Source organism: Mustela lutreola, chromosome 2 (assembly GCF_030435805.1).
Source record: "Mustela lutreola isolate mMusLut2 chromosome 2, mMusLut2.pri, whole genome shotgun sequence".
In the NCBI taxonomy this organism is placed as follows: domain Eukaryota; kingdom Metazoa; phylum Chordata; class Mammalia; order Carnivora; family Mustelidae; genus Mustela; species Mustela lutreola.
The window spans coordinates 45200689-45214237 of record NC_081291.1 but is presented as its reverse complement, the minus strand read 5'-3'; the positions used below and the strand labels follow the sequence as shown (position 1 = coordinate 45214237).

The 13549-nt window shown below is 36.0% G+C and overlaps 1 protein-coding gene across 8 annotated transcripts in view; it reads right to left on the bottom strand.

Annotated features, from left to right (window-relative positions):
* LOC131824150 (contactin-4) overlaps nt 1-13549 on the bottom strand; it is a 938389-nt gene that overhangs the window by 336976 nt on the left and 587864 nt on the right. The gene's annotated exons all lie outside the window — the stretch shown is intronic.

Genomic DNA, 13549 nt, shown 5'->3' with positions numbered 1-13549 from the left:
AAAAAAGAGAATGAACTAACACGAGGGAAGCCAAAGAATGGAGGCTGAGTTTCAATGACATCATTTGAGCTTTGGAACCAGGTCTGTTCCAAGCAAGGTTTATCTCTAAGATTCCCAGATACGTGAACGAGTGACGGCTTTTATGTAGCCAAACTTGAATTAACTTGTATCAGCGGTAGATAAAGTGACTCCTAACTGAAACTATATTCATAGAAAATATATATCCATTTATTCCATGCCTTAATTCACTTCAGTAGTCTTCCTCCTCTTCTTACAGTTTCCTTTTGGCAATTGTCCAAAAGTTCTTGTGTGTATAAATCCACACGAATAGGCCCTCAGCAAAAAGGCAGGCAAAGATCTTCCTCTGGAGCTACCATTCATTCTCATGCTTTTACTTCAACAAGGTCACTCCTATGAACAACGCTCCCTAAAAGTCTGCTCCTTTAAATGGTTTCATATTGTCTGATTTCTGGATACTTATGACACGCCCCATAAAGCATGTCTTCCCCATGCCCTTCCCTATCACAGGACACTCTTTCCTGTTGGAAAAATATATAGATAACTTTATGTTAATCCATTCCCCAGACTCTTAGCTTCTAGCTGAAATTCATACACTTTAATTATGGCCTTTTGAAGAGATAATTAACCTAAAACAGTGTTAATGATCATAATGTGGTTTTATGTATTCTTCATGTGCACAAAGACACTCTTCAGGAGCCAGTTAAAAAAACAAGTACAGGACTAAATTACCCCCCCCCTCAAATTCTGATTAGTTAGATTTGGAGGTAGGGCACATACATATGCATTTGAATTGCGCATCCCAGGTTATTTAGATGCAGATGATCCACAATCATGAGACATCATTTAAGAAAGAAAGGTTGAGAGAAAGTCAGCAACAACAGTAGGCTGTTTCAAGCACATGGCGGCTACCAGAACTTTTCACCATGGAAGGAGAGCATGTATTCAGCTCTTAAATCAAATACTGGAAATGCCTCTCTTCTTTGCTTTTGCTGAGCATGGTGTTTCCCATCACACCTGTTCATGGGGATAAATTCTTCTTTGCAATGGGAGGTATAAGGGATTCTAACAGACCTGCTTTGGCTGCTGATGTTTTGCTTATTACATCTTAAGAATATTATAAATACAGATTTGTTTAGGTTTCTGTGTGATTGGGAAAAACAATGAACTCTTTCCCAGGTTATGACTCTGAGCCTCCCAGAATCAAAGTACATTCATTCTCAACTGAACAAAAGTATGGCCAACTTTGCCTCTTCCGTATTCAGTCACATTTTCGTACTTCTTTGGGGACCCTCTGTTTTAAGGTCTTCCGGGGTGAACTGCTGGTGTTCTTATCTCCTCAATGACACCCTATGTTCTCCATTGCCTTCCCTGACATTAAATTGCCTGAACATGGAACACCTGGAAATGGCACTTTCATGCTACGTGCACTATACCTCCTCAGGTAATATTCATGAACTTTTGCACCTGTCTCTTTGGTAGCTGAAATACCCTTGTCTGTCTTTCATTAAATGTTTCAGGTTTTCAATTTGGCACATAATGAATGCACACACACACACACACACACACACACACGGAAGTGTGAAAGGGAGCAATCTGGGAGCTGTTCAAGCAAAACTCTGACAACATATTTCTAACAGGAAAGATTCACTAAATTTGAATTTAGTATGCTTCTCTTTCTGGTGTATAAGTATTTTTATTTATTTTGCATATGTTGCTTAGAATACATGGCTGTCATGATATCCCTGATGAAGCTGGGGAGGAGATAAAATTTAGACACAGTTCATGGCAGACAGTTGGCTTCAGGGTATAAGCCTCCTTGGTGGGATACTGGCATTTTAACTGAATACTGGTAAGGACACCCAAGCCAGATTATGTTCTACATCATTCTCTGACCAAATCCTGAAGTCCTGCTAGAGATAGACAAACAACCACAATCACTCAACTTAGGCAGTGATGTGTTCAGCTCTGGGGAAAAAAGGGGAAAAAAAAGATGCTTCTGAGACTTCAAATTAACTTCTACTTTCCCTTTCTCCAAACATAACCCCTATGTCTTCTATTGAGAGACATGCAAAATAATGGCAATAAAAACTACCCCTTACTGAGCACAAGAAGGCAAGGCTGTGCGCAAAGTAAAAACACTTGCTAAACTTTATCTCACCCCACCAATTGCCCTGCTGACTGGTCCTATATTCCTTTTCACCTGATGGAGAAAAAAGAAGATTAGAGACAATTCACTTACAATAGGTTGCAAATAGCTGGCATATTCTAAGATTAGAGCCAAGTATTTAGTGGCACTATGCTATGTAGTGGCAATTGCTCTCTGTGCACTACTACCAACAAGAAACAAACGGGATTCTGATATGTTGAGTAAGAATGGTATCATCAAGGGGTGCCTGGATGGCTTGGCTGGTTAAGCCTCTGACTCTTGGTTTTGGCTCAGGTTGTAATCTCAGGCCTTGAGATTGAGCCCCACATCAGGCTCTGCACTCTGCACTCAGGGTAGAGTATGCTTAAGATTCTTCATCCCTCTCCCTTCCAGTACCACTTGTGGTCTCTCAAAGAAATAGATCTTAAAAAAAAAAATGGTATCATCAAATGTAACTTCAGATTTTAAAAAAGATTTTATCTATTTATTTTAGAGAGAGAGAGAAAAGGAGTGTGAGCAGGGGGAGGGGCAAAGGGAAAGGGAGAGAACCTCAAACAGACTCCATGCTGAGCACAGAGTTCAACACGGGGCTTGATCTCATGACTGTGAGGTCATGACATGAGCTGAAATCCAGAGTCAGATGCTAAACCAACTGAACCACCCAGGCTCTCCTCTTAACTTCAGAGTTTTAATTCAATCTCATTTTTGAGGTAAGGAATCAAAGATTTTCAGAGGTTAAATGGTTTATGAAAACTCACATAGATACTCAGTGACAGAACCCTAACCAGAATTTTGATTGTCTGATTACCAGTTGAATGTTCTTCATAGTACCATCAGTTCCCTTTAGTTTACTTTTTGGATAACAGTAGAATTGGTCCACTTTTACCTAGAAATATACTGGAGGAGAATAATGGGGTCATCCCTTAGGAAGAGAGAGAAATCTATTTTGTCAATATTTATGTCTTAAAACTTTGGTTCAAGAGAAAATAAGTGAAAACCTATTTCCTTTCAATAAAGAGCAGAAGGGATAAACGTATTCATTATATGCTGTACTTGTTACTAATTCTTTCAAATTACAAAGTTGTTCTTTTTTAGAATTACCAGCATATTGATGTACAGAAAGGATATTTTGTCCTAAAGTATCCTCTATAGAAAACTTTATAAAAGGGGGATTCATAACCTTTCAAAACGACAAGCATAAAATTTGCATCTAATTATTGGGCATTCTGCTTTTTCTATGTCATTCTGTCATAAGGCAAAGTGGCATGCACACTGATTTGGGCAAACACAAAGCGAAAACTCTTTCTGTGAAGGGATAAATGGCAGCAGAAAATGCCATTGACTTGAATTCACAGGCTTATCAAAAGAGGAGGAAAAAACATTTTCTTGGCTTTCCTAAGACAAGGTAAAAAGCATGTCCATTAAGTTGTTGAGAGCCTTGAATAAGTCATCCACCTGTCCTCCTCATTTTACTAGCAAATGAAACTCAGATCGCTTCCCACAGACCTCCAGAGAGGAGATGGATGACCATGAGCATCTACTTTTATAACAAAAATATCTGTTTGTCTGAGCAAAACAACAACTAAGCAGAAAGTAACTGACCAGGGATAACGGGTTAACATCTTCCACTCATTCAACAAGTTTTTATGGAGTGCCCACTATGTGTCAGACCATATTCAACACATGGAGGGTAGAGAGAAAAGTAAATAAACACTCTGCCCTAATAGTGATCACATCTTAGGTTGGGGGTGGAAGACTCGATGCAATTTATACAGTGTGTTGAAAGGTGATGAATGCTGTGAAGTAAAAGAAAGTGCACAGAATTCAGGGGAGGGTAGTGCAATTTAAAATAGGGTTGCCAGTGATGCCTTTATGAGAAGATGATATTTTATCCAAGACTTGAAAGGAGTGAGGGAACAAACCATGAAGATATCTGGGAGGAAATCATTGCAGGCAAAGGCAACAATGACTGCAAAAGACCTGAGCAGTGGTAAAATGCTTAATTTATTTAAAACACATGCTTTTCTGCTTAACCTCTTCCTTTCTGCTCTCCCCCACCCCTTCCCCCCATAAATACACAGTATGGCAGCAGCCAGTATGCCTGGAGCCTAGCACTCAGGGGGAACATTCCTAGGAGATAAGGAGTATGGTAGCGTTTATACCACTTATCGGTGCTTATTCACACTGCCACATTCATGGTAGAGTTCTTCAACCCATATTCATATAAGTGAAAGCAGGTATTATTGTTGTACTATTATTTTACAGATAAAGTGAGGCACAAAAAATCCACATGAGGGGGCTTGAGATGCCCTGGCATCCTTTTTGACTTTCAAAGGATGCAAGTAGAATTAGAGAACTATAATTTTTGACCATTTATCTTACAGAATTTTTTCCCTAAAGACAATGTCGAGATCCATAAGTTGTTTATAGTACAGGAATAAGAAGGAAAGACTCTTGACAATAGTGCCTGGGTTCAAATCTCTACCTCTGGGTGACCTTGAATAAGTTGCTTAGACTTTGTAGCCCAGCTTCCCCATTTGTGAAATGAAGCATAGAGCAGCCCCAATCTTGCAGGGTTATCTTGAGTGTTAGACATCTCTAACTTTTTTTGTTTTTTAAGTAAACTCTGTGTCCAACATGGGGCTCGAACCCATGAGCTGAGATTAAGAGTTGCATGCTATACCAACTGAGCCAGCCAGGTACCCCAAACATCTTAATATTTTTAAAGTGCTAAGAACACTTCCTGGCACCAGTAAGTCCTACACCAGGAAGAAAACACAAAATGTCTACAAACTCCCTCTTTAAAGTCTCTGATTTGGGGAGTAGGGGCATTGAGGATAGAGACAAGAATAAGCCCTTCTTACTTTTTAATGTTTCTCTAGTAGGTAGGAGGGCACACCTATCCCTCAGTGGCTGAGATATGATAAAATTTGAATGTAAATCACCATGGTCACACAATTTTTGCCTCAAGGAAAGTAACAAATTGGGTCTGCACATCATTATCTCCTTACCTCCACTCTCCATAATTAGTAGCATAGTTGGGTCTTACACACAATTATATTACATACAACCTATCCTCAATATTCCCCTAGGTCTCTGAATGAGTGATGCCAAGATACAGGCTCAGAATACTTGTCTAAATGAAAGAAGGTAACCTTGAGACACAAATGAATGTAGGTAATGTCTCCATTTAAAATGTAATAAAGGGAATAGAAATCCTTTTGACTGGTTTCTCTCTATTGATGTCAGGACATTTCTATCTCCATGACATCAAAAAAAAAAGCAAAGTGTGAATCAGAACAAAAACAGGAGATGTCTCTCTTTTGGCAGGCAATAAAACATCCCCTTCAATAAAATGTCCTTTGGGGTGCCTGGCTGGCTCAGTCGGTTGATCATCTGGCTCTTCATTTCGGCTCAGGTCATGAATTCAGAGTCGTGAGATCAAGCACCGTGTTGGGCTTTGCACTCAGCAGGGAGTCTGCTTGAGATTCTCTCTCGCTCCAGTTCTCCTTCTGCCCTTCCCCACCCACATGCATGCTCTCTCTCAAATAAATAAATGCATCTTTAAAAATAAATAATTTAAAAAACAGAATGGCTTTCCCTTCGGCTCCTAAAACATTTTGTACACTATGAAACTTACCTACCAGACTATGATAATACTTTATTTATTTGTGTATAGCTTGTAAGCTCTTTGAAGATAGGAACCTAAGTCAGTGTGGTCTTATTCTCCAGTCTTTATCATTATTTCTGCCACAATGTCAGTGTCTGGTCCATTTTTAATGAATGCATTAATGAATGAAGGAAACAACTGGCCAACAAATATAACTTGGTATGTAGCAAAAACAGGGCAAAATTTAAGTATCCTAATTGCTTGTCAAGTTCTATTTATAAGAGAATTTCATGCTTCTGGAAGATCACGTGAGAGAACTAGCTGGGGTTTATGCTACCAAGGAAATCAATTTTGGGGGGAACCTGGGTAGCTCAGCTGGTTGAGCATCCGACTCTTGATTTTGGCTCTGGTCATGATCTCCAGGTCATGAGACTGAGACCCACATTGGCTCTGTACTCAGTGGGGAGTTTCCTTGAGGGTCTTTCTCTTCTTCTCCCTCTGCCACTCCCCTGTCTTATACTCCCTCTCTCTCTCTCTAGAATGAATGGGTAAATGTTTTTAAAGAAAAGAAAATCAATTTTTGAAATTTTTATGAAAATTAACATTTCATTCTATTTTACAATGGACTACTATTTTTATGAAGTCTGTTTCTAATGTTAGGTTACTCTGTAGAAGAATTCTTTCTCATTTATTCATTTATCCATATAATTTTCTGAGCACCTGCTCTGTTCCACATACTTAAGATATGAAAATAAACAAAGACAGACAATGCTTCCTTCATTGAGCATCTACTCACTAACAAGTTGTTGCTTAGTAACTTAATTCAAAGAAAAAAAAACCGACAGGATCTCAACTAGTTTAAGACATCATTTACTCTTATGAGTGGTTTTTATCATTTATTTTAGTCAGAGACACATTGGGATGAAGTTAAGGGAGGAATTAATACACACACAAAATTTAACATAAAATTCCAGGAATTTCACAGGCTACCCTGAAGATGATTCACAGATTTCAGGTTAAAATTTTCTGATCAGATCTGGAGCTATCCTTTTGTGTGTGTGTGTGTGTGTGTGTACATTCACTTTAAAACACAAGTTTAAAATACCAGAAAAAATGTAACAAAAGGGTAAGAAATACATAACTATATTAATTACTTTAAATATAAATAGACTAAATGCTCCAATAGAAAGACAAATGACAGTTGAATAGATTTTTAAAAAATCCAAGGTCCATTTATGCCTAAAAGAGAGTCATATCAGATCAAAAGACATAAACAGACAGAAGGTGAAGGGATGGAGAAAGTGTAATGGAACTGTGTAAATGGAACTGAAAAGAAGCTGGTATATGAAGAATCCTATCAGGGACTAAATGGACTAAAATGGACTAAAAAAAAGATTGTTAACAAGAGACAGAGAAGAACATTATCTCACAATAAAGAACTCAGTCCAAGGGGAGGGTATAACATTCATAAATATTTGTGCAATTAATATAGGAGCACCTAAATATAAAGCAAATATTAACACACATAAAGGGAGAAATTGAGAGTAAGACAATAATAGTAAGGGATTTTAATTCCCCTATACACCAATGCATAGATAATGTAGACAGAAAATTAATAAGGAAACCCTAGGCTAAAATGACATATTAGATAAAATAGACTTAATGGATATATACAGAAAATTCCATCCCAAAGGAGCAGAAAACTCATTCTTCTCAAGTGTACATGAAAAATTCTCCAGGATAGATCATGTTAACCACAAAATAAGTCTCAATAAACTCATTAAGACTGAAACAATATCAAACATCTTTTCTGACCACAATGATATTAAACTAGAAAGCAATTATAAAAACAAAACTGTCCAAACACATAGTTACTAAACAACCAATATGTCAACAAAACAAAAGGAGGGAATTTAAAAAATACCCTGAGACAAATAAAAATGGATACACAGCTTTCCAAAATTCATGGGATGCAGCAAAAGCAGTTCCAAGAGGAAAATTCAGAGTTATCTAGACTTACTACAGGAAAAAAGGAAAATATCAAATAAATCTTACTTTATATATAAAGACTAGAAAAAGGAGAACAGAGCCTCAAGTTAGTAGAAGGAAGGAAATAATAAAGATCAGAATGGAAGAAAATAAAACAGACACTAAAAAAGATCACTGAAAATAAAAGATAATTCTTTAAAAAGGTAGATAAAAGTGATAAACCTTTAGCCAAACTCATCATAAAAAAAAAGAGAGAGGGCTCATAGAAATAAAATTAGAAATGAAAGAAGAGAAATTACAACTGACACCACAGAAATATAAAGAATGTTAAGTGATTACTATAAATAATTTTAGGCAGGTAAATTGGAAAACTGAGAAGTCATGGAAAATTTCTTGAAACACACAACCTTCTAAGAATGATGCACGAAGAAACAGAAAATATGAATAGACCAATTACAAATAATGAAGCCAAGTCAATAATTTAAAAAACTCTCCCCCGCAAAAGTCCACTCAGACAACTTCACATGGGAATTTTAGTGAGCATTTAAAGAAGTTAGTGCCTATCCTTTTTGGATAATTCCACAAATTTAAAGAAGGAATGCTTCCAAACTCATTTTATGAGGCTAGTATTACCCTAATATCAAAACCATAGATGTCATAAAAAAGAAAGTTGGGGGCTAATATCCTTGATGAACATAGATTAAAAAAATCCTGAAACAAAATTTTAGCAAACCCAATTCAAGAATACATGAAAAGGATTATACACTGCAGTCAAGTGTAACTTATTCCTGGCATGCAAGGATGGTTCAACATCCACAAATCAATCTTCATGATACACCACATTAACAAAACAAAGGATAAAAGTCATATGATCATCACAAAAGACATAGAAAAAAATATGCTCAAATTTAACATCCACTTATGATAAATAATCTCAACAAAGTCATTATAGAAAAAACATATCTTGACATAATAATAGCCACATATGACAAACTCACAGTCAATATAGTACCCAAAGGTGAAAAGCTAAAGCTTTTCCTCTAAGATCAAAAACAGGTCAAGGATGTCCATTCTCACTGCTTTTATTCAATATTCATTGACTTTAGAGATAAGCATTGTAAATCTAGCCACAGCAATTAGAAAAGAAAAATAAATAAAAGGCAACCTAATTATTAGGGAAGAAGTAATATTGTCATTCTTTGCAGATGAATGACACTATATATAGAAAAATCTACCAAAAACACTATTAGAATTAATCAATAAATTAAGTAAAGTCACAGGATACAAAATAACATAGAAAAATTAGTTGAGTTTCTATGCCCTAATAACTATCAAAAAATCAAGAAAGGAAATCCCATTTATAATTTTGTCAGAAAGAATAAAGCACCTAGTAATAAATTTAACCAAGGAGGTAGAATATTTGTACTTTGACATTTATAAGACACAGATGAAAGAAACTGAAGATGACACAAATAAATGGAAATATATTCTATGTTCATGGATTGGAAGAATTAATATTTTTTAAATGTCCGTACTACCCAAAGAATCTACAGATATAATACAATTCCTATCCAAATTCCTATGGTATCTTTCACAGAAGTAGAAGAATTCCGAAATTTTTATGCCATCCACAAAAGACCCCAAAGAGCTAAAAGCAATCTTGAGAAAGAACAAGTGAGAGGTATCATGCTCCCTGATTTTAAACTGCATTACAAAGTTAAAGTAGTCAAAGCAGTATGGTATTGGCAAGAAAACAGACATATATATCAATGGGAGAGAATAGAGAGCCCAAATATAAACTACTTATATATGGTCTATTGATCTATGAAAATGGAGGAAAGAATATATAATGGGGAAAAGACAGTCTCTTCAGTAAATAATACTGGAAAACTAGACAGCTAAAGAATGAAACTAGATCACTTTTTTAGACTATTTACAAGAATAAATTCTAGATTAAAGCCTTGAATGCAGGAACTAAAACCATAAAGCTAGAAGAAAACATAAGTAAGCTTTTTTACATCAGTCAGCAATATTTTTTTGGACTCGTCTGCTCTGGCAAGGGCAACAAAAGCTAAAATTAATAAATGAGATTACACTAAACTCAAAAGCATTTGCACAGTGAAGACCATCCACGAAACAAAAAGGCAACTTACTAAATGATAGAAAATATTTGCTAATACTGTATCCAACAAGAGGCTAATATTCAAAATATATAAAGAACATGCACAAATTAATATTAAAAAAACCCCAAATAATCTAATTAAAAATGGGCAGAAACATGAGTGACATTTTCCTGAAGAAGACACAGAGATGGCCAACAGGTACATGGAAAAACATTTAACACCAGCAGTCATCAGGGAGCTATGAATCAAAACCACAATTAGATATTATTACCTTGTACCAGTCAGACTGGCTATTATCAAAAAGATTTAAAAAATTACAATGTTGTCAAGGATGTGGAGAAAAGGGAACTCTTCATACACTGTTGGAAGGAATATAAATTTGTGCAGCCAACATGGAAAAAATATGGATCCTCAAAAAACTAAAAACAGAACAACCATATGATGCAGCAATTTCACTTCTGAGTACTTATCCAAAGGGGAAAAAAAAAAACACTAACTTGGAAAGATATATGCATCCCTATGTTCACTACAGTATTATTTACAATAGCCAAGATATGAAAACAACTTAAGTGTCCATTGATAAGTTAGTGGATAATGTGATTACATATGTATGTATGTATGTATGTGTGCACTTATTTATAAATATAAATACACACACAACTGAATATTATTCAGCCATAAAAAAGAATAAAATCTTGCCATTTGTGACAACATGGTGGACCTAGAGGATAATATGCTAAGTAAAATAAGTTTGAGAAAGACAAATTTCATTTATATGTGGAATCTAATAACCAAAATAAAACAGAAACAGATTCATATACTTCCCTTATCAGAAGGGAAGTATAGGAGGAGGGGGAGCAAAATAGTTGAGGGGGATTAAGAGATGCCAACTTCCAGTTATAAAGTAAATAAGTCATGGGGATATAATGTACAGCATAGGGAATATAGTCAATTATATTGTAATAACTTTGCATGGTGACAGATGGTAACTACAGTTACCACGTGGATCACTGCATAATGTATAAAAATGTTGAATCACTATGATGTATACCTGAATCTAATTGGATACCGTATATCAATTATGCTTCAATAAAAAAAAAATGCAAAGTAACATTTGGCTTATATCTGAAACTTCAAAAGATTACCTATAGCGGCAAAGTTAATCAAAAGATTAGAGTTATTTGGGGGTATTTCAGGAGCTTGAGAAGTTGCAAAAGTGGAAGTAAAATTTTTAAAATGACCAGGGTAAAAACTGGCAATTAGGAAGAATTTGTTCTCTTTTAGTAGCAAAGTTATAAAAAAATACATTTTGAATGAGACAAATATTCTTAATTCTTATGTACCCTCAGAAAAATCAAGAGAAAAGCATTGGTTATAGTGTTAGAAGCTAATCTCTATAAAAAGATTAAGTAAAAAAAAACTATTTTGCTGGGTAATGACTACTCTCAAATGAGAAGGAACTATTTATTACCAAACTTTTGAGATCTTGCCCAAAAGGCATTTTGAAGTAGGATTTGAACAATTGTTTACATTTTCTCAAAGGGAATTCAGAAGTTAGCAACTGACAGTTGATATGCTTCTATAGGCAAAATTTCCAGCATGTAACTGAGGCATTTATAATCCTTCCACAGATGATTACTGAGATATGTAAAATATTTGGTCAACATACATGGGGAATTCAGTATGCTATCAACATAGCAAAAGTCAGAGTTATTAAAAATAATCATGAAAATAGATGCATATGGAAATAATAAAAATGAGGCCATTTTTGTCAACTGTAAAAAGGCTAGTAGATGATCTGAAAATATGATGATTCAAACATAATAATTTTCAGCAATCTTTTTACATCACTTAAAATCTCATGGACCATAGTACAGAAAACATATGCAAGTCATATATCTAGTAAGGGTCCAGTATCCAGAATATGCAAAGAATTCTTACAGCTCAACAATGATAAGAAGACACAATTTTAAAAATTTGGTAAAGGATATGAATAATCACTTCTCCAAAAAAAACATATATAAGGGGTGCGTGGGTGGCTCAGTGGGTTAAAGCCTCTGCCTTCGGCTCAGGTCATGATCTCAGGGTCCTGGGATCCAGCCCTACATGAGGCTCTCTGCTCAGCGGGGAGCGTGCGTCCCTCCCTACTCTCTCTGCCTGCCTCTCTGCCTACCTGTGATCTCTGTCTGTCCAACAAATAAATAAAATATTAAAAATATATATATAAACGCAGATAATCACACTAAAATACATTCCACATCATTAGACACTAGAGAAATGCAAATTAAATAAGATACCATTTCACCGCCACCAAATAGACTGCATATAAGCAAACAAACAAAACCAGAAAATACCCAATGTTGACAAGAATGTGGAGAAAGTGGAACCCTCAAATACTGCTGGAGGATATATAAAATGGTACAGCTGTTGTGGGAAACAGTTGCAGATGCACAAAATGTTAAGTGATCCACAAGTTCCTCTCCTAGGCATATATATAGTCTCCAAAGCCATCCCAGTTTCAATAACTTGCCAGGAGGACTCACAGGGCTCAGCATACAGCAGTATTCACAGATATGATTCATTGCATCACAATGTGAAAGGATACAGAGCAAAATCAGCAAATGGAAAAGGTGCACATGGAGTAAAGACTTGCAAAAGCCAGAGACAAGTTTCCAAATTCTATCCCAGTGGACTCACACAAAAGCAAGATATTTTAAAAGCACTGGTGAACTGCTGTCTACCAGGGAAGTTCACTAGAGATTCAGCACCTAGGGTTTTTAATGGGCTTTGGTCACTCAGGCAACCTCTGCTTAGCACACACCAAATTTTCAGATTCCCAGAAGGAAAGCAGATATTAATTATAAAGCATATTTTTTTACATAAGCAGTTTAGGAACAGTGAGCTATTCTTCTTAGAGTAACGGGAAACATACAGACATCTTGAGTTTCCGGAGGCTAGACAATGGCCAGCCTCTCAAGCAGCCTTTTCAAGTACAGGGGCCAGCCCTGCTAAATTACCTCTTCTCTGAACAATACCCAAGAGAATGCCGATAGCCACACAGCCTCGTCAATATACTAAAATCCAGGAAAGTGTATACTTCAAAATCATTAAATAGTGAATATGATCTCAATTAAAAAAAATTCTCGCAGATGTTAACCTTTGAGTTAAATTCAAACATATACATTTGTACTAATTTGTATTACATTTAATGGCATAATGGTATATTGGTATAATGGTATAATGGTATATTTAAAACTTGTCCGGACTGCTATGGACTGAATTGTAAACCCCAACAACTTCTACACTGTAGCTTTTATTCCCAGTGTGGGTGTATTTGGAGTACAAAAGTAAATTAAAATAAAATAAGGTCATAAGGAAAGAGCCCTGATTGGAGAATCAGTGCCCTTCTAAGAGGAAATACCAGAAGGCTCATGCTCTCTCTCTGCCATGAGAGGACACAGCAAGCTATCTGCAAGCTAGAAAGAGAGCCCTCACTAGAAAATCAAACAGCCAGCACCTTGATCTTAGAATTCTCAGCACCCAGAGCTGTGAGGAAATAAATTTGTGTTATTTAAACCACTCACTTTATTGCATTTTGCTAAAGCAGTGCGAGGTAAGACGGAATATAAAATATGCTTTACATAAAGCATCTCATTTAAT